Source organism: Nanorana parkeri, unplaced genomic scaffold (assembly GCF_000935625.1).
Source record: "Nanorana parkeri isolate BGI_ZX_2015 unplaced genomic scaffold, ASM93562v1 scaffold793, whole genome shotgun sequence".
NCBI classification, from domain to species: domain Eukaryota; kingdom Metazoa; phylum Chordata; class Amphibia; order Anura; family Dicroglossidae; genus Nanorana; species Nanorana parkeri.
In genome coordinates, this window is record NW_017307061.1 from 588,716 (window position 1) to 609,145 (window position 20,430).

Sequence of the window (20,430 nt, forward strand, 5' to 3'; positions counted from 1 at the left end):
TGCCGATCGCGCTGGCAGTGCCATTATTTTCTAATGGCACCCCAGTCATGCCAGGCAGATTGCGTGTTTTCCTGCTGCAATACCGCCCTGCCCGAGCGGTTGCACGCGATTGCAGTTGAAAACACTGCGCGTTTATTCGCATGCAGATGGGGGCAGCGGGGCTGGTTTTCATTTTTATATTTTTATTTACTTTGTAAAAATGTTTCATTTGTTTTAATTATTTTTACATAATCGCCTTTTTATTTTTTACATTTTTATTTAGTTACATTTTTAATTATCATTTTTTACTTTTTCTTTTTAACTATTTTTTTCAAAACTTAACTGTATTGCTATCACACAGGGAATAATAATCCCCTGTGTGATAGCATTTGGAGGTGACAGGTACTCTTTATTGACCCTGTCACCGGAAATCTAGCACAGCTAGAGTGCTAGAACTCCTGTGACCGGAACGAGCAGCGACCGCCGGGGACAGAGGCTGATGGAGGTGACAGAGCCTGTCACAGCTCCACCGTCCGGCTTTGTCACGGCTCCACGCCCCCCGCTCCGTCATGGCTCCACGCCCTCCGCTCTGTCACGGCTCCACGCCCTCCCCAGTTCTCAGCGCTCTGTCCCCAGTTCTCGGCGCTCCGTCCCCACCTCCCGCTCGCAGCGCCGCTCTTGGCGCTCATTTAAGAAAAAAAAACAGCCCTGCTACTTATCCGTAGCAGGGCTAAAATAGTGAAAAAAACACTTGCCCGGAACTACATGTGCCGGGCGTCGGGCGATAAGAATTCCACACTCCTGCATATTATACAGAAGATTATGGAAAATTGCTATCAAATACTTGCCGTAGTTTTCCTTTCCTGGCCCATCTTCACATCATCATATTCACAGGTTAGCTCCTCTTCCCCTGATAGGAGGTCAAAGGACCACCCCTACATAGCCTATAAAAAAAAAAAAGAGCAACAAAACTCGCCCTGCGTTTAGTCCTCAGCATGTGCCAGACACCACTGGGCATGCTTACATGAAGATAGGCCAGTAAAGGAAAATTATAGTATTTAATAACAGTGTTCCAATATTCCTGACCACTTCATGTCAGTATACTCACGTCAATGTTGACATCTAGAAAACCACAAGGAAAGATAAAGGTCAATAAAAGACATCAGATAATCAACAACTGCAAAAGGGACAGTGTGATTTAGAAGCCATTGCTGAAGAGAGAACCCAAGTCCCGAAGGATGAAGAAGAGACAGCCACATCCATGACGTAGTGGTTAAGGTGTTCAAAGATATCCTCCATAGACACCTTCGAAAAGTCTGCCCAAGACGTCGCCACACTCCTTGTTGAGTAAGCCCTTACATAAGAAGGCGGGGGGAGCCCAGCTAAGGAATATGTTCCTTAAGTAATCAACCAGGATGAGATGACCCTCAAGGATGCTTGGAGAGTTTGAGAGATCTTAATCCAGACAGCGACTTTAAAAAAAATATATATATGTACTGTACACCTCCTGCTGTGTGTGTTTTACTCATATGGAGGCTTTACATGCTGATTTAAAATGTTTGGTTACTCTTTCAAGAGTTAAATAATTGCTCTCTTCTGCAGTATTTAAGTCTCCTAAGCAAAGATATCAGCACTGTAATTCTACCACAAAATCCCACACTGAGACTTTTAGGCTGCCCAGACTTCTCTTCTCCACCTCTCACCCCTTTGCCATCAGAGTTTTTCTGCTGGTTAGTAGAAAATGTGAATTTTTAGAGATATTTTTGTCTTGTAGCAAAAACACACTGATGACATACTGTATGTTGAGGGTAGGTGGGGGGGGATTGGGTAGTTGGAAAGAGTTGCGGATGGTCTGGAGTCTCTCAATGGCGCATTCACACTGTTGTGTTAGCACAGGTCTGTTACTTTAATGTTACTGCTTTACTGTGCATTGCATTAAGGAAGCCAATTCATTGTAATGGACTGCATAATGTGACAAAAAATGTGCATGCAGCAATTTGAGAAGTGTAGTGCACTGAGAATTGGGGCACCATTCAGAATTAAGTTGTCATGCATCACACCAAAGCATGCTACCGCAGCACAATAGTGTGGACAGAGGCCTAAATACTGGATTCCCACATTGCTCTTCAAGCTATAGCGTTACTAGTACAAACACTTATAAGATACATATGTAAATATTTCAACACCTATAAAATAAAGCAGAGGGGTTTTTTTTACATTTGTCTGACTTTGCTAGGTCGCCAATCATTTTAAAGCTAAACGCTGGGTAGAATCAAACATTACCCTTGCATTGGGGCTCTCTACACTACAAGGGTTAAATGCTTGTTTTGTCTTGGGCCGTGGTGGGCAAACTCTGGCCCTCCAGCTTTTGTAGAACTACAAATCCCCATGAGGCTTTGCATGATTCTCACAGCCACGACTCCCAGAGACAGATGCATGATGGGATTTGTAGTTTCACCACAGCTGTAGGACCTGAATTTGCCCATCCCCCAGTCTGTTGGAACCATAAAAAGCAGTTTTAATGCCAGACTTCCTCCCAGCTGCATAGCCGTTCCTCCTGAAACTGCTTCTCATCACTGCTATGTGGGTCGCAAGCACATATACGGTGCAGCACCAGCAGTTCTGCATTGCAAGGGAGGATGCGGAGGGCTTGTCCACAACCCAAAGCATTGGGGAGAAGCAGAGAAAGTTGGCTGCAGGGCAAGGGAAGTAAAACTGCTTTATATTGTTCCCCTAAATGAAAACAAACATTTAACCCTTGCAGCACGCGGGAAGCTGCATTTCAAAAGGTAATGTTTGATTTTACCCAGAGTGCAGCTTTAAGTTTGCAGCCATCTATAGTAAAGCAAAGCAGTAATCTGTGGGAATTCTGGGCAAGAAGTCATCTGTGTGAGGAAATATTGCTCCCCAATAGAACACAAAGTAGTAATAACAATAAATATTTACATATGTGGTCAGTCTGTTTTTATATTGTTTTCTGGGCCTCCTGTGACATGGTTTTGTACCTGTCGATTCAATCGGTGGATTTGTTATCTTTACACCCTCGGTTCTCAACTAGTGGGTCGTGACCCAAAAAAGTGGGTCGCGACTAGAGCTGCAGCTAACGATTATTTTCAAAATCGATTAGTTAGCCGATTATTACGTTCGAGTCCTCTGCCTCCCCCTAGCGCAGCATTGTCAGTTCTTGAGGCAAGCAGCTGTTCAAAATATGCTGCCCGGTGCCGAGTATTAGCTTGAGGTGGGATAAGATGGGGCTATGGCCGCGAGGGAGCGCCATACATACGAGCATTGATTACAGCTCCCTCACATGTCCTATAGAGGTGCCTGGACCGGAGTGGCATCACATTCTGGCTCCCGACACCTCTACAGGGCACCCAAGGGAGCTGTGCAAGCAATGCACATATGAATGGAGCTCTGTCACAGCACAGCACCCCACACTGGACCCCAGGCTGGGGATCGACTCTAGTTCTTGTAAGGTAGGGAGACTGGGTGGACCTTAACGAAAAATTTAAAATGTTTGGGAGTGTGTATGTGTGTGTGAGAATGTCTGAGTGTGTGAGATTGTGTCTGTGGTTGTGTATGTATGTCAGTGTTTTTGAGGGCCCGTTTACACTACAACAGTGTGTTAATTGCATAGTACCACACAAATGTACCTACTGTGCATTCTGGTGTGGGAGGTGTGTTGAGTTGCCATTCATTTGAATGGTTCCCCAAACGCAGGTCCCATCCACAGTTCGTACGCCCCCACGGGAACGTGCAGTGCCCTAATGCTGTGCCTTCCATTGCAGTGTCACTTGGGTCGTGACTTAATGACCAAGGACAAATGTGGGTCCTGAGGTTACACAGGTTGAGAACCACTGCTTTACACTTCCTGTAATGGCAACATTGCGGTTTGTTCTACAGTGAAATTGCAAAAGCAGCATTGTACATGGACATGTCCTTTTAGTTGGACTTGAAAGGGTAATTCCAGTTTCTCACCAAATGTGAGAAAATAAAATTACCCCCACAAATCATGTGGCAAAACGCCATTTCCCTTGCCACAGCCAGTGTACCACCCGCACAGCAAACTGCAGCCTTGCACTTAGCATTTTGGAGAACACAAATAGTGAGCACTCATTGGTCAGTACAGTCACCTGACTATGTTGACCAACCAGAAACACTTCTTGCTAACCATTGATGTTTGCTTTGATGTTGTTATTTTACCATAGAACCTGCTGAGTATGGTCTATATACATTGAGACACCCACAGAAATAAAAAAGCAGCACATTAACCCCTTCGTGACGGGAGACGTACACTGTACGTCCAGCCACAAAGGGACCAAATGACTCGTCACGTACACTGTACGTGACGAGTTATTTGCTGCACTAGAAGGCTGCTAACCGCTGAGAATCAGCGGTTACCTTTCAGTAATAGATGTCTAACTATCTAGAGATCCATTACTGAAAGGGTTAACCTTTTTCAGACACCCGATACCTTAATATCGGGTGTCTGAGAGTCACAGCAGAGCGGACACACATGCCGGCATTCTGACAGCTCGTATAGATCGAGAGATATCTCTCAAGCTATACTGGCTTTTTTTTTTTTTTATCTTTTGACTTTCAAGAATAGATACAAAATGTTATGTATTAGACACATAATGTATCTATTCTTGAAAGTAGAATGTTTAAGTTTTCTGAAACATTCACTGACAGCTGAATCCTGAACTGCTGCAGGATCAGTGTCACTAACTTATTATCGGCTGTTCTGAAGTTTGAAGCAGCCTGATAATAAAAAAATAAAAAAAAAAATGTATTAATTTATCAAGCAGTAAAAAAATGTATTAATTTATCAAGCAGTAATAGTGAGATTAATTCACAATGACTGCCTGATATAATTAAATAAATAAAATTTGTCAGTATAAAAAAAGTGAAAAAAGTGTAAATAAATTAAAAAAAATAGTGAAGTGTAAAAAAATTAAAAATAAGGGACAAATAAATGAATGTATGTATTGCATTTTTTTTTAGCTGTGCTGGTTTTGTTAAAAAAAAATACTACAAATCAAAACTGGGAAAAAAAGTTTTTTTTAACGTTTTTTCCTCTTTTTTTAATTTGTATTTGTGCTAAGTGAGGCGTTAGACACACATATGTGATATAAATATATAGCCCTATCTGTCCTCTAAAAAACAATATATAATATGTGTGGGTGCACTTTGTAAGAAAGTATATTACTGACGTGGAAGAATCACACAGCAAAAATGTCAAAAGTGTGTCAGTCATTTACGAACAGAAACCAAAAACAAGCTCAGTCATGAAGGGGTTAAAACATACATAACATGCATTTTGATGTGTTAGTAACAGGCCTTGGTCAATGCTTGTTAACCGTACAAACATGTATTAAATATGCGCATCATAACACAATTTGACACATGACAACGCACTTGCCTAACACACCTCTGCACACATGCATTGATCTAAATGTGCTCTGCATGTTTGAATGGACTCCATTTGAATTAGCTCCTACCATTTTTATATATCAATGATAGACATAAACCTTTTCTGGCACCATAATAGCACAAGCACCTCCGTTTTCACTGGGAATTTTATCAAGGGGAACAGCAAAGGGATGCCAGGAAACCCTCCTATCATTATAATACAATGTCACTGCTAGTCCTAGAGATAACTGAAAATGTTTCACATGTCCCCTCCATGTTGTCCCTGTACTACACCACATGAAACCAGCAGATAAGTATGGTTCCAAGAGACACCTCACCTCAGCTCAGCTTCCTGGAGCTCTTGCAGCTAATCTTCTACCTCAGAGCCATTCATTTTCCTCCTCACTATTTCTGACTGAATAGCCAACCAGCTGGTTTTAATTAGCTTCCTTTAAGGCGAGATAGTGTCATTGGAAGCTGTATGATCTATTTTAATTAGCTTTATTCAGTCTGAATGAAATACATATTTGCTTACATTACATCCAGGAAATGTGTGTTCAGTCAGCAGCTGAAACAGAAATCTATGCTATTGGGACAGGTGCGTGTTTCTGTTTACAGCAAATATGCAGTGATTGAAATTGATCAAAACTGGAGCAGTTCCCATGGCATCCAATCAGCTTCTAATCTATATTTTCAAAGCTTAAAAGTATATTGCTCACTATGGGCAACTGCTCTATAGTCCGTCTTTTCCAGTTTTTATACAGTTCCCCCAACAAGCCTAAGGTAGGGCTCGGCAATCTCTGGCCTTCCAGCTGTGGCGAAACTACAAATTCCATCATTCATCTGTCTCTGGGAGTAATTTATTTGGCTGTAAAAATCTTGCAATGCCTCATGGGATTTGTAGTTCCACAACAGCTGGTGGGACGGAGTTTGCCCACCCCTGGCCTAAGGACTAGTTAACACTAATATTATGTGTGTGCTTGGTGTGAAAGAGCAGGGGCTTAGTGTGAACCCCTATCAGTTGCCTATCAGTTGCAGCAGGGGGATTCCGCACCCCTTGATGATGTAGCGCTGTGGCGCCGTGAATGCCCCTGCTGCCACTAATTGGCTCAGGAGAAGGGTGTGTCAGTGGGTTTGGGTGAACTCAGGTGAACAGGGTTCATACCAAGCCCCCTCTCATTACTAGTTCACACCACATCACATGAGCAGATCTGCACAGATCAATGCAGGCTCAATGCCAGGGCACAATTGCTTCCTATGTTGCTCTGTTTACACTATAACATAGGGTTGCCACCTGTCCAGGATTCACCCGGACAGTCAGGGTTTTGAATGATGTGTCCGGGTCTCATGGCAGCTGAAACCCGGACACATGATGTCAGGCAGGCAGGGGCAATGAATAAGCCAACACTCATTATACCCCACAAATTTCCATACGTCGCTAGAGTGTTCGGGTTTCGCTGGAAGAAAAGGTGGCAACCCTACTATAACATTGTGTTGCGGTGGGTTGTAGTGTGTCGTGTAACAATGTACACATGCTGCACTTTTACGCACTGCACCACACCTCACCTCATGTTATCAGAGTGCCGCTGTGGTGTTTAGAAGTGAAGGAAATTTCATTTTGTGACATTTAATACAATAACAAAATGTAAACAGTGTCATGTATTGTGACACCACAAAGTACCACCTCTACACAGAGGACACCAACATGTTTTAGCGTGCGGGCTGATGTGAATAAGCGTTTATTCAATAAAGAGTGGGAAAAACAGAGCACTAGGTGCAAAAGTGCAGTTGCTTATGGCAGTCAAATGGAATGACCTTTACTGAAGGCAGAACTAGCACAGGATTGATCTTCAGGCCTTTTATATTCGGTTACAGATTCCTGTGGCCAGAGTTTACGGGTTTTTGCGACAAGAATCACAAGTGGTTCCAGACAGCTGTGTCCGCTCAGGCTGTACAAAGCAATTAAAGCTGTCTGCCGCTATCCACATGTATCTGCACATTCAGTGGTTATCTGAGGCTAGGGACAGATTTCCAACCGTGCACACCTTAAGGCAGGGGTGGGCAAACTCCGGCCCTCTGGCTGTGGTGAAACTACAAATCCCAAGATGCATCTGTCTCTTGAAGTCATGGCTCTGAGAATCTTGCAATGCTTCATATGATTTGTAGTTTCACCACAGCTGTATGGCTGGAGTTTGCCCACCCCTGCCTTAGCATTTTACTCCAGGCAATGTATTATTTACTAAGCCATTATGAGTGTTTTTATATAGACTATACATAGTTCTGAGTCCTACATTTAGTATGACTTGGGCTGCACATTGTTCACACTTGTGCATTGTGGTAACGCACAGTAAAATGAACTCATTCAGGGACTGTTCACACAGTGCAGTGAGCTGCACTGTACAACGCATCCTGAGCAATGCAGGTCACCACTAGGACATGTGTTCCATTCACACTACAACACAGTGGGCATTGCACTGCAATAAAATGCCAACATGGTGCATTTGATCACAGTGCACTGAATCCCACTGCAGGTCACTGCACAGCAATGCAATGGACCACACCACTGTGTGGGAGTCTAAATGAAATGTATACATTGCACACTCCGCATAAAGTTTCAAAAATAAAAAAATGTCAACAGTGACAGCTACGGCTAGGGTTGCCACCTTTTCTTCCATCAAAACCCAAACACTCTAGTGATGCATGGAAATTTTTGGGGGAGAATGAGTCGCGGCTTCTTCATATGTAAATAGCGTCACCCATTCATATGTAAATATCCCAGTCAAGACTATTTTCAGTGGGGGGCCAGTAGCACCTATCCTAATTTTGGTTGCCCCTGTCTGCCTCACATCTTGTGTCCGGGTTTCAGCTTCCAAGAAACCCGGACACAACATTCAAAACCCGAACTGTCCGGGTGAATCCCGGACAGGTGACAACCCTAGCTACGGCAGTATGCCAGACAATGTCCTAGGCCTAGCCTGTCCGCTGAAATGCAGTGTTTCAGCAGGTCAAGTGTAGGTTACTACACTTATAGTGACGTTAAACTCTCAGATTTTTTAACATAAACCAATACTGTAACGTGTGCCTTACTGTAATCCATGGTAGTTTCCCTTCTCTTTGCTGCTATTCCTTTTAAATCTGTATCTCTTATCATGCTTGGGGAAAACTTCCCTTTGCAGCAGACTGCCTCTTCCTGTAGTGCTGGCTCAGGTTGTGAACCTTCACACAGACACCGTGTATCCATTCCAGAGACAAGGCAGTCTGCTGCAAAACAGAAGTTCTGCCCAGCATGAGAACAGATACAGATTTAAAAGGAAGAGCAGCAAAGAGAAGGGAAACAACCATGGATTACAGTAAGGCACACATTACAGTATTGTTTTATGTTAAAAAAATCTGAGGGTTTAATGTCACTTTAAGAATTATATCCCAAAACATGAACCCCATTAGATATTTTATTTATGGGACTTTTCAGGCACTACAGTGACATTTTCATATCCAACATTTGTTTTTAAAAATAAAAACAAATATTAATACATAAATAATATAACAAATTGAGCACATCTTCACACCTTTGTGATAATAAAATAGGTAATATATGTAGCTACAATACCTGGTAACACATCTAGGCAAGCAACCCAAATGGTACCTATTCAATACATAAAATATACATTAAAATACCGCTGAGTGTGCCCTTGTAATCCATGGGTTATCTTCCACAATGGATAAACGAGTAGCAATCTGTTTACGTGATCATCATGTTGATTAGAATGGATCACCTTCAATGTAATTTGATGTGCACAGTCAATAATAACTGCTTCTTAGTAAGACGCTTGCTGGCTCTGTGGTAGTGGTCCAGTTATCTATTGCTTGCCTACACTTAAGACTGAGCAATCTTTTATCTAAATAAGGCCATGTAATACTTATCTCAAACTCCATTTGTAAATTGTTCCTCAGCTTGGGTTGTTTTTCTGAAATAAATATTCTGCTTTTTATATTATCACAGAAAAGTTTTTCTTTTGTACTGGTCAAGCGCAAGCTACTGATCCAAATGTAAAACACATACAATTATTTGTTTCTTTATGCTGCATATGTTCTGCATGTGATTTCACATGGTGTATATGAACATAATACTATCATAGTGGCACAGGCTCATACTGTTCCGATCCAATGATAGGTTGCCATTTGAAATGCCAGGTACTTCTGAGTATAGAGGAACATGTGACCCCCACAATGGAGTACTATTACATGAGGGCAAGGACAGTGTGCACAGTGTAGTGGTAATTTCCCGCTTGCTTAGCAAGTTGAATCATACACAGCAATCTAGGACTGACTGGCGGTGGAACATGGCAGTGGGGGAGCACAGAGAAGGTAAGTACAACATTCTTAAATTCCTTCCTGTGCAGTGAAATTGTAGTTTGGTATTTTTGTTTGTAAAAGTAGAATTAGTAATTGTATGTTTAAAGCTCAACTCTGGGCATTACAAAGAATCTCCCAATGCAAAAACTATGTCTTCCTTTCCACGTGTTGGTGTTCCTTTTTATAATTACCAAGTAGAGAGAGCAGAAATCCTTCTCCAAAATCTCTACTTCCATGCCTCAGGGCAACAACTTTAGCTGGAGAGGAGCAGTTGCCTTGAACAGGGAGAGTGGTCTTGTTACCATCCACCTGCAGTCCAGGCTAGCAGACTGGCGTTCCTACATTATTGATGCCTGTAGGTTGTGGATCCTTTCTGCACATCTGACCAGTCTTTCTACACCCATAGTCTTTGATGGGTAGGCTATTCAAATAAGGGGATCATCTGAAGGGATCATGGGACAAGTAGTTATCTGAGAAGCATGTACATATTCGAATGTGATGCGAGTCACCTCACAGGACCCCTCTCCTTGCACCCAGCATTAGTAAGTTTGGCTGTATTTGGTGATGTCACAAGTATAAAAACCTGAGTTTTCTGTCCCACTGAGGGAATTTATTTAAAAAGTAAAAATATTGTAGAATAAGTTCATTCAGTTTAAACGGATTAAGTGATGATTATTTAAAAAAATTTTGAAATTTGTTGATAAGATATTGCACAAACCAAAACATTTAAAATATGCTTAAAAATAAGGGTGGGTTTATGGAAAAAAAGGGTTAGAGCCTGTTCTAGGGTGAAAAAGACAGACAAATATAAATAAGGTTTAGGAGGGACAGTGAGAAACATTTTTTAAGGATTCCCACTAGCTAGCTTGTTAAAAAATAATATTTGTATCACACCTGCCATTATTTTTCCTGATATAGTCTTATTATTTACTTATTTATTTTTATCTGTCTTCTCAGATGATATTCTATGCAAAGGAGAGGGGAATGATAGATTCAGCAGGCATTCTAGTGGTATAAAAAGAAGATGACCCCTGCCACTGTAGTGTTGGGGAGAGTAATAACAAGGTAATATTTCATTTCTCTTTAACACATTATTAAATAGACATTTTCAGTGTTTTGACAGGAGTGGCATTACCTGCAAACCATACTATATAGGTTTGATAAATCCAGCAATTAAGCTAATTACTAGTGACTATATGCACCTAAGATCCACACTGTCACATTTTTACTGATTTAACTCATAAAACAACTTATATGAATTGTTGTGCTATATTGTCTTCAATATACTGCGCTTTTATTTGAAGTGGTTTTAATATATTGTCTGATTCTCCAGGCATGTGTTCCTGGAAAATGTCATATGTCATTCCAACATGTGCAGTCTGGGAGTTTACCTTTATTATGCTTGGGGAAGGGGGAATTATCTAAAATAGCATATAAAAAGGGACAATAATATGTCCTAGTACTGGTTCTCATTAATCTATTGAAATACTGAATTTAGCCATAGGAATTAATCCAACTAGTAACGGTTATCCCCTTTCTCATCACTCGTACATAAGGAAGGGCTAATGGGTAGCATGGGTATTGTGGGAAGCAGCCACTAACTGGTCCATGACCCCAGGGGGAGTCCAGCTTCGTCTCTGATTAGACTATGCTTATTTCTTCCTCTCTCACAATACATAAGCCAAAGTATCACTTTGTTGTACTTCTAAATCTGAGGAGCCTTCTTGTTTCTAAGTTTTTTTGGAGCAGATGGTAAAGACCGTGAGATGGTGATTATTGAAGAGATTTTACTTTGTAGTAATTAAATATTATTATAATGCCATTATTTAGGAAATGTGATAAAAAAATACCTAATTTCTGATTTAAAGTATTTATTTTATTGTATTTTTAAGAGATAATTTTATTATTTTAAAATAAATATTATTTTGAATAATACACATAATTAATACAGGAACATAACTCGAAGTGTTAGGCAGCAATCTATTTGTAATAAAATGTTATTACTACAATGATGACATGGTTGTGTATGAGCCTACCTTCAGCTGTATTTTTATTCGGCTTGTGATTGTCACTTATATAATATTAGCTTTCACAATTAGTTGCAGGATAAAATATTTCCAGAGACAAGTCTGCAAAGCCAGTAATAATATTCTTACTGGCAAAGTTTGGATTTTTAATGTGTCCACTGGATACAAAATGTAACTTCTAATAAACAACCATTAATGAAAATATTTAATATTGTAAATATAATTATAGATATATTAGGTTGACAGTGATTACTTTAAGGGGTCTATTTATACATTTTCCACCCAAGATTCACACAACCTTTCTAAAGAATGGGTGACACCAATCTGGGCTGCTATTGTTGATCTGCAGTGGTAAAAAGTGCCCTCCTAGGGACAATTCTCATAACAGACATTGAGTGGAATTTATCAAAACTGGAGTAGACAAAATGTGGAGCAGCTGTGCATGGCAAACAATCAGCTTCTCTCTTTTATTTTCAAACCTTAACTGAACAAACTGAAGAGAGAAGCTGATTGGTTGTCAAGCACAGCTGCCCCACATTTTGTCTGCTCCAGTTTTGATAAATTCCCTCCATTGTGTAGTAGATGTTTAGTGACTTGTTGATCTCAAGTTGTAATCTCACACAATTATAATGACTGAGCTTTTTAAGTGCATCGAAAATTGAGTATAAACTGACCTAGAAGATAAACAGAATGGTTCCTGTAATGCAAAACATTGTTACTTTTGTTTTGATGAAGGCAAAGCCTTTGCTCCCAACTGCGCGTTTTAGGTACGTTGAAGGCATGGTGGGGGGAATTCATAAAAACTGGAGCAGACAGAATCTGGAGTAGTTTCTCATAGCAATTAATCAGCTTCTCTTTTCAGTTTGATGTGTAAGGGCCGATGCACACCTATGCAGCACCCCGCGGATTGCCGCGCGGTCAGGATTCGTATAGGTGTGCACCGATCGCGCTGTGGGTGCCATTATTTTACAATGGCACCCCAGTCGCGCCGGGCGGATCTCACGGTTTCCCGCCCTGATTCCGCCCGTGCTTCTGAACACGATCGCGGCTAAAACAGCCGTATGTCATGTATCGCAGAAAAAAGGTACAAGTACCGAAAAAGGTACAAGACACCCGACCGGTGGGGTGTCGCATAGGTGTGCACCGGCCCTCAAGCTTTCAAAATGAAAGAGAGAAGCTTATTGGTTGACATGCACAGCTGCTCCAGATTTTGCCTGCTCCAGTTTTTATGAATCCCCCTCGTTGCGTTATAAAAACACTTACTTGCTGCATCTTTGACGGTTATCAGCACATTGCACATTGCATAAAGCTTTATGGTAAGACATGTAAGATGCGTGTAAAACAAGCAGTGCACATACAAAACAGCATACCCACAAACTTTCAAAATAGCTTCCTGTTTCATAATTTTCACAGGTTCCTCTGTATTGATATGTACTCATCACCGGTAATATCTTCTTAAGAATTATTGTTATAAATGTTATCACACCCACACTTTATGCTTTTCCATATTTACTTTCATGTTATTATTATTATTATTATACAAGATTTGTATAGCGCCAAACAGTTTGCGCAGCGCTTTACAATATAAGGAAGACATTACAATCACAATACAATTCAAGACAAGATGGTAGGGAGGGCCCTGCCCCTGAGGGGTTTCAATCTAAAATGTTGTCCACTTAGCAATCCTGTTTTTAATTCTTTTGTTTTGCATTTTCTCTTCACTTTGTAATTTAACTACACAATCCTTATCCACTTTTTTCAATCCTATAGCTATTAAATTGCCAGACCTGACCTGTATCCAATGAATAAGTATTCCACATAGTTTTATTGTTCTATAGTCTAGGGAACTATTTTAGCTTAGTAAAGTTTTGCTGAATCGTAATGTGCATGTTCTTGGAATGACATTTGCATTACATTTTTGAGTAGTGATGAAATAGAATAGGCAAAATCCTTTATTGGAACAGCCTCAAACCCATGCATTTTACAGTTTTCTCATTTGATGTGAATTCTATTTTGCCTTAAAGAATGCCAAAATTTATAGGCAGGGCATTGCAGCAGTTTCCTAAACAGACATGGAAACACAGTAGGATTGATTCACTAAAGGAGTACAGACCGTGTACTTAGCAAAATGAATTTTCACTTAGCAAAGTGAATGTTCACTTTGGAAAGTGAATGTTGGTATATAAGCCAGGGAAATTAAAAAAAGGAAATTTGCTAGGGATGCACCAATATATCGGCTGCCGAAACATATCGGCTGAAAATGGCACTTTTGGAAAAATGCTATTTTTCTGCTGAAATAGCGGTGCATCCTTGCTTTCTCTTCTCCCCGCTGGGCACTGCTCTGTGTCCGAGTGGGGAGGAGAGAAACTGTCACAGGCAGCCGAGCGCTGCAGGAGGAGAGCAATGTGAGCAGCCGGTGTCTCTCCTCCCCGCACCGCTCAGCCTCCTGTGACAGATCAGGAGATCGGTTGTGTGGGCGGAGTCAGACAATGCTGTCACAGGAGGCCGGCCATGGGTGCGGGGGAGGAGTCAGCTGTCAGACCGAGCTCTCCTCCCCGCACGACTCGCTCAGCCTCCTGTGAGAGTTTGTCAAGAAGGAGAGCAAGTACAAACACTCAGTGATCAGTGATCGCTGGGTGTTTGTAAATAATTGAGGACATAGTATGTTTACTGTGCCCTCAATTACAAATGAATGAATCCACGATTGTGGATATAGCAAACACACTAAATCCACATGTTATAAAAGAACAGGAATGCTCAGTACAGAGGCTTCCTGTTCATTTATAACACGGGATGCAGAAAAAGAGATTAAGGACTGTGTTCTCAATCTCTTTTTCTATTTTAAAAGTGAAATATCAGGGGTCTGTTTAGACCCCTATAAAAAGCTTAGTTTTAAAAAGTTTTGGTTTCGGATAGACATTTTTTTTTTTCATTTCCGTTTCGTTTCAGTTTTAAAATGTTCATTTCGGTGCACCTCTAATTTTTGCTAGTGCATGGCTGGGTATTCAATGTGAACACAGGTTTATCTTATTTATGAGCATTTACTTTTAAAGGTAACAGTCTCTAGTCGCTTAATAAATAATCACCAATGTCTAGACAGTTGCATTTGTGTCTATTATGTTATGTGCTCTTAAAAACCTTTGTCCCGTATTAAACTCTTACCAATTTTGACTAAGACATGGGACACCTGTCAGATTGCTTCTGCCCAATGGCTGTCTCCATTGGGAACTTGAATAGGAACCAAGTTGCACCTATAAATGTTTCCTTGATGCAAAACACTTCCATTTTACCTTTGTACTCTGTACAATGCCAAAACTTACTGCTCATTGATCGCTCCATCCATATTACTTGTGTAACCTCACCAACACTAATAGACCTGCAGATTAGTCTTGATTAAAGGAGACTGGTAATGAAAATGGGGGAATTACGACTCCCTTTCACCCTTCAATGTCTCTGCAACAGGCTGACCAAATAATTAAAGTTTCAATGAGCGGTGAAAAGGGGTTTACAGTATATGCTCACAGGCGTCAATTAAAAGCCATTTAACATTATTAACATAATAGACTCAGAGGGGGTGATTTACTAACCTAAACACACGCACGCACCAGGTGCGTGTGATTTTCATACAGCAAAACGTATTTATCAACCAAAAAGTCTCTAAAAGCATATTTCCACTAATGCCAAATATGGAAAAATCATGCACATGATGCATATATAATGCTGCTTCACAGTTTAGACAAAAATGGTTAGCTCATGCATTTACATTCCTGCATTCATCAACGCAAGCAACACAACATAGAGCTAATTTACACAACATCACCTTGCAATTCATGCTTGGCTTTGCACAACACACCTGCTGGGTGTGTGCACACTACAAAGGTGTTTAGATTCCACCCATAGATCATGCTGGGAGGGAACACACTACAGGAGGTGTATACATGTTCGTGGTGTGTTTATAAGGTTAGTAAATCAACCCCTTTCTCTCTCTGTTCGTCCTGCTGATCGTTAACACTAAAACTGAAAGAAATTCAAAATTTTGAGCTGTTATCAGAACAGTAATGGATGGGAAATCTTCCTGTAGGGACACCAGCTCTGGTCACCAGGGATTTACTCTCATCCTGTTGCCACCTCTGCACCCTGCTGAAGCTGATCTAGCATAGACTAAGTGGTGGGGATTTGACTGCTGTGAACCCAGAAGTGCTCAGAAATTTAACTGCATAAAGCACATATTGAAACAGTTTTACCTAATGGGCCCAGTTTTATGTCTTTTTGTTCACGAAGTCTGAGTTTCGTAATGCTTAGTTTGGATATATTAATACATTAGGAAGAAGAGTGATTAGGAGAAACGCACCAAAGCAGAGTTACGTTTTAAGTCACTGAGCATTTGAGTTTCAAAAGTATGTTAATGCTGAATAATGATAAACACAGCAGATACAGGAGGTCCTTCTACTTCACCATAATAGTTTACAGAATGTTATCTTTCGTATCTTCTGTACCCCATGTGAAGAATACTGGTAACAATTGGAAGTCAAAAAAGATCTATTGTACTATTTATAGGAAAATTTAGAGCATCTGATTACCCACAAACTGAATGTGGTCAAGATTATAAGGTATAATCACACTCATGTGAGCTTATGACTCTCTGAAGCAAGAATATCTTACCTAAGACCTAAAGTTAGATATTTGCCTTTTTATCTAAGAGCATTCCAAACCTAAAAAGTGCCCTGTTTTCATGCCACCTGACATGCAACTAGAAATTGTGTAAATAATGGCTCTTGCCACTGGATCTACACTTCTTCAGTAATATGAAGTATGTCATACTGTTATGACCTGCTGCAAATGAGATGCATAACCAGACACCCGCTTCTGGCAGTGTTCCTGAGGAATCTTAGCCCATTCCTCATGAGCAATGACCTCTAGTTCACTAATATTCTTGGGTTTGCATGCTGCAACTGCCTTCTTCAAATTCCACCAGATATTTTCTATGAGGTTTAAGTGGAGTGACTGTGATGGCCACTGTAGTATCTTCCAGGACTTCTTCTGCAACCAAGCTGTGGTGGAATTTGAGGTGTGGTTGGTATCATTGTCCTGTTAGAAGGTTCAATGACGCCCAAGCCTCAGCTTCCAATGGCATGATGTATTCTCTTCGGATTTCCTGATACTTCAGTTAATCCATCTTTCCTTCCATACACTGCAGGTTTCTAGTACCGGAGGATGCAAAACAGCCCCAGAGCATCACAGAAACCACCACCATGGTTAACTGTAGGCAGAGTGCTCTTTTCAGTGTATGCTTCATTGTTCTTCCTCCAGACCTACCGCTAAACCATGGGGCCAAAAGGTTCCAGTTTTGTTTCATCACTCCACAGAACATATCAAGTGTGAGCCTGTACCTAGGTGATATGAGAGGCAGCACAAAAGCACAACAATTGGGCAGTTTTACATGTTTTTTTATGTCTTGTCTGTCTATATCAGGTCCGAAAATCTAGTAATTGGACTTAACGGGACTGCTGAGAAAAGTAACTAGATGATCTCTGATCTCTGTATATAGTATCCCACACTGCTGCCTAAACCAGCTGCTGATGAACACTGTGCTGTAACACCAAATTCATTTAAATACCACATGCTTTGTATTCAGTCCAATCTGTAAATGTTGTTTTTCATTTCCCAGCCCTGATGAAGGGTGTGGTCTTAGGCTCCCGCAACGCATTGGCTCTGTTTTAAAGTCTTCTAAACTAATATCCATTGAAATAAATGTGTGTCTGGGTGACTGATCTGTGATGTGGCACTTTAAACTACGATTTCTCAACTCAGATCCATGACAGATGAATTCTGGTTGCTTACTTCCAGTTATTGCACTTTGCATATTACTCTTTGTCTCATTGAATCAATCTACTTGTTAAGCCAATATGGTCATAGTCAAAGATGTGTATACTCCTTCCAAAAATTCTAGAACAATATCTCAAACAGATGCTTGTTTTACAATATACACCAGAAAGCCCTTACTAAATACAGTGCAAGCCTTGGCTACATTCTGTTGTTGGCTAAACACAGCTATTTTAAAACACTAGGGGGTTGATTTACTAACCTAAACACACACACACACCAGGTGTGTGTGATTTTCACACAGCAAAACGTATTTATCAACCAAAAAGTCTCTAAAAGCATATTTCCACTAATGCCATATATGGAAAAATCATGCACATGATGCATATATAATGCTGCTTCACAGTTTAGACAAAAATGGTTAGCTCATGCATTTACATTCTTGCATTCATCAATGCAAGCAACATAACATAGAGCTAATTTACACCACATTACCTTGCAATTCATTGCAGGGCTTTGAACAACACACCTGCTGGGTGTGTACACACTACAAAGGTGTTTCGATTCCTCCCATAGATCATGCTGGGAGGGAACACACTACAGAGGTGTATACACGTTCGTGGTGTGTTTAAAAGGTTAGTAAATCAACCCCTAGAAGTCAACAGCCAGATTTTAACACACACCATCTGAAAGTAGTGAATGTCTGATGTATGGGTGCAATACCAAAAATGTATATTTACACATTGACTTTAACCTCAACATAAGTCCTAAATGTAACCCCAAAAATGAACCCATACCCTGAAGTTAACCTATCAACTTCTCCCTTAAGCTTAACCTCTATACTTGCAAAGTGAACTTGTGAGGTTAGAAATATGGGAGCTGCCATTTCTAGTGAATTTTTCAAGTGGAATTTTCAGGGTCTGATGCAGGCTCAAACTTTGTGAGTCACTGGGGTTGATTTACTAACCTTATAAACACGCCACAAACAAGTATACACCTCTGTAGTGTGTTCCCTCCCAGCATGATCTATTGGTGGAATCTAGACACCTTTGTAGTGTGTACACACCCAGCAGGTGTGTTGTGCAAAGCCCTGCATGAATTGCAAGGTGATGTTGTGTAAATTAGCTCTACGTTGTGTTGCTTGCGTTGATGAATGCATGAATGTAAATGCATGAGCTAACCATTTTTGTCTAAACTGTGAAGCAGCATTATATATGCATCATGTGCATGATTTTTCCATATATGGCATTAGTGGAAATATGCTTTTAGAGACTTGCATGCCGCTATTAGAGCGGCGTGTAGCCTATGGCGCATGCTACATGATGCGCACGTACGTAAATACATAAAAACGCGCCATAAGGCGTGAAAATGTGACACGTTGCTCGGGTTTGGTTGATAAATACGTTTTGCTGTGTAAAAATGCACACCTGGTGCGTGTGTGTGTTTAGGTTAGTAAATCACCCCCATTGACTTGGAAAATGTATGCAGGCAATAAAGTCTTAACTTCTCTCCTACTATATTTGCCTGTCCGAGGTCATCGACATGAAACCTGTATCAGGGGGCACAAATGTTTTGGTGCTGATGTTGTGTATGTCTTGCCAAAAAGTTTTATTTGGCTTTGGATACAATATGAAAGGGTTAAACCCACTGTCACTTTCTTATATCTGCATCCCATTGGGCAAATTTCCCTACTTCCTCTTCCAATGACCTATTAGGAAGTGTAAAGAAATCTCCAAAAAGTGAGGGGGAATTTCCACTAAGACACCAGAATAGATGTCCCCTGGTTCACCCTCACCTTTTGTTCTGTTAACTCTAAAACTTTGGATTATCAACTAATCAATTAATTGCCATGCACACCCAAATTACCTGGTGATGTCTATGCAGAAAAAAGAGTGAATAGCGGCCAAGCACTTCAGGTTTATGGATGAGTCTTGGGGAAATCCGCAGTCAGCTGACTCTGGGAATGACTGGGCAGGGATGTCTGCTGCTATCCATAGGTATGATGGCTGTTGCCTGAAATTGATTACATTAGGTAACATCCTTCATATACTAATGGTTCATAAAAGTGTACCTCAACATGGATACAGTAGCAGACATCTCCAAGTGTGTGCACTGATTCATTTTGTTGCCTGAACTCCACTGGAACCCAAGGGTTTCTCTGATGCAAATGCCGGATTCAGCATAGAAGGCACCGCTGTGGACTCCCTTGCATTCTGATACATTTTGCTACTGATGCATCACTGTAAAGGGTTGTACTTAGAAGTACTGGTAGGGGGCCACTTTTTCTGCATATTCTAGTTCCCTGCATTTTGTGTATCCAACGGTGTGCTGGAGAAAAAGTTGAAGGTGCCTACGATTTGCTCCAGCTGCTAGTCTACTAGGAATGTTATTAACAATTCCTAGTAGACTAGCAGAAACAAGTGATAACAAGTTCTTAATTGTAATACAAAGTCTTCACCAAATCAATCAAGGATTTTCTCTTTCCAGCAACAAAAGCCCTCGCTTCCATTTAAGTGTGTCAGATCATAGGCACTGAAAAGGTATCAACCAAAATCTGTGTGAAACATAAATTGATCTGCGTTTGCTGACTTTAAATCATTCTACAGACTGCTTGAATTTGCTTAGCTTTTCTTTGTTGAAGTGACACAGTTCAGCTTTGGAAACTTATCTAAAAGAATGCTGTATTGCACTGAAAAAAGCTGGACAACTTTAGGTATGGCAAACTTGCCTTTTAAAGTCTGCAAATATCTATTTAAGTAGAGTAATGAGCATGGAAAAACTTGACAGTCCACATCGGAGGGCAAATGGGGGAATTTTCCAGTTTCTTGTTTATACA

General features: G+C 40.7%; 1 protein-coding gene across 1 annotated transcript in view; it reads left to right on the forward strand.

The window, feature by feature from the left end:
* The window catches only part of ADAMTS14 (ADAM metallopeptidase with thrombospondin type 1 motif 14), a 127,202-nt gene that overhangs the window by 14,128 nt on the left and 92,644 nt on the right, over positions 1–20,430 (forward strand). The window lies entirely within an intron of this gene.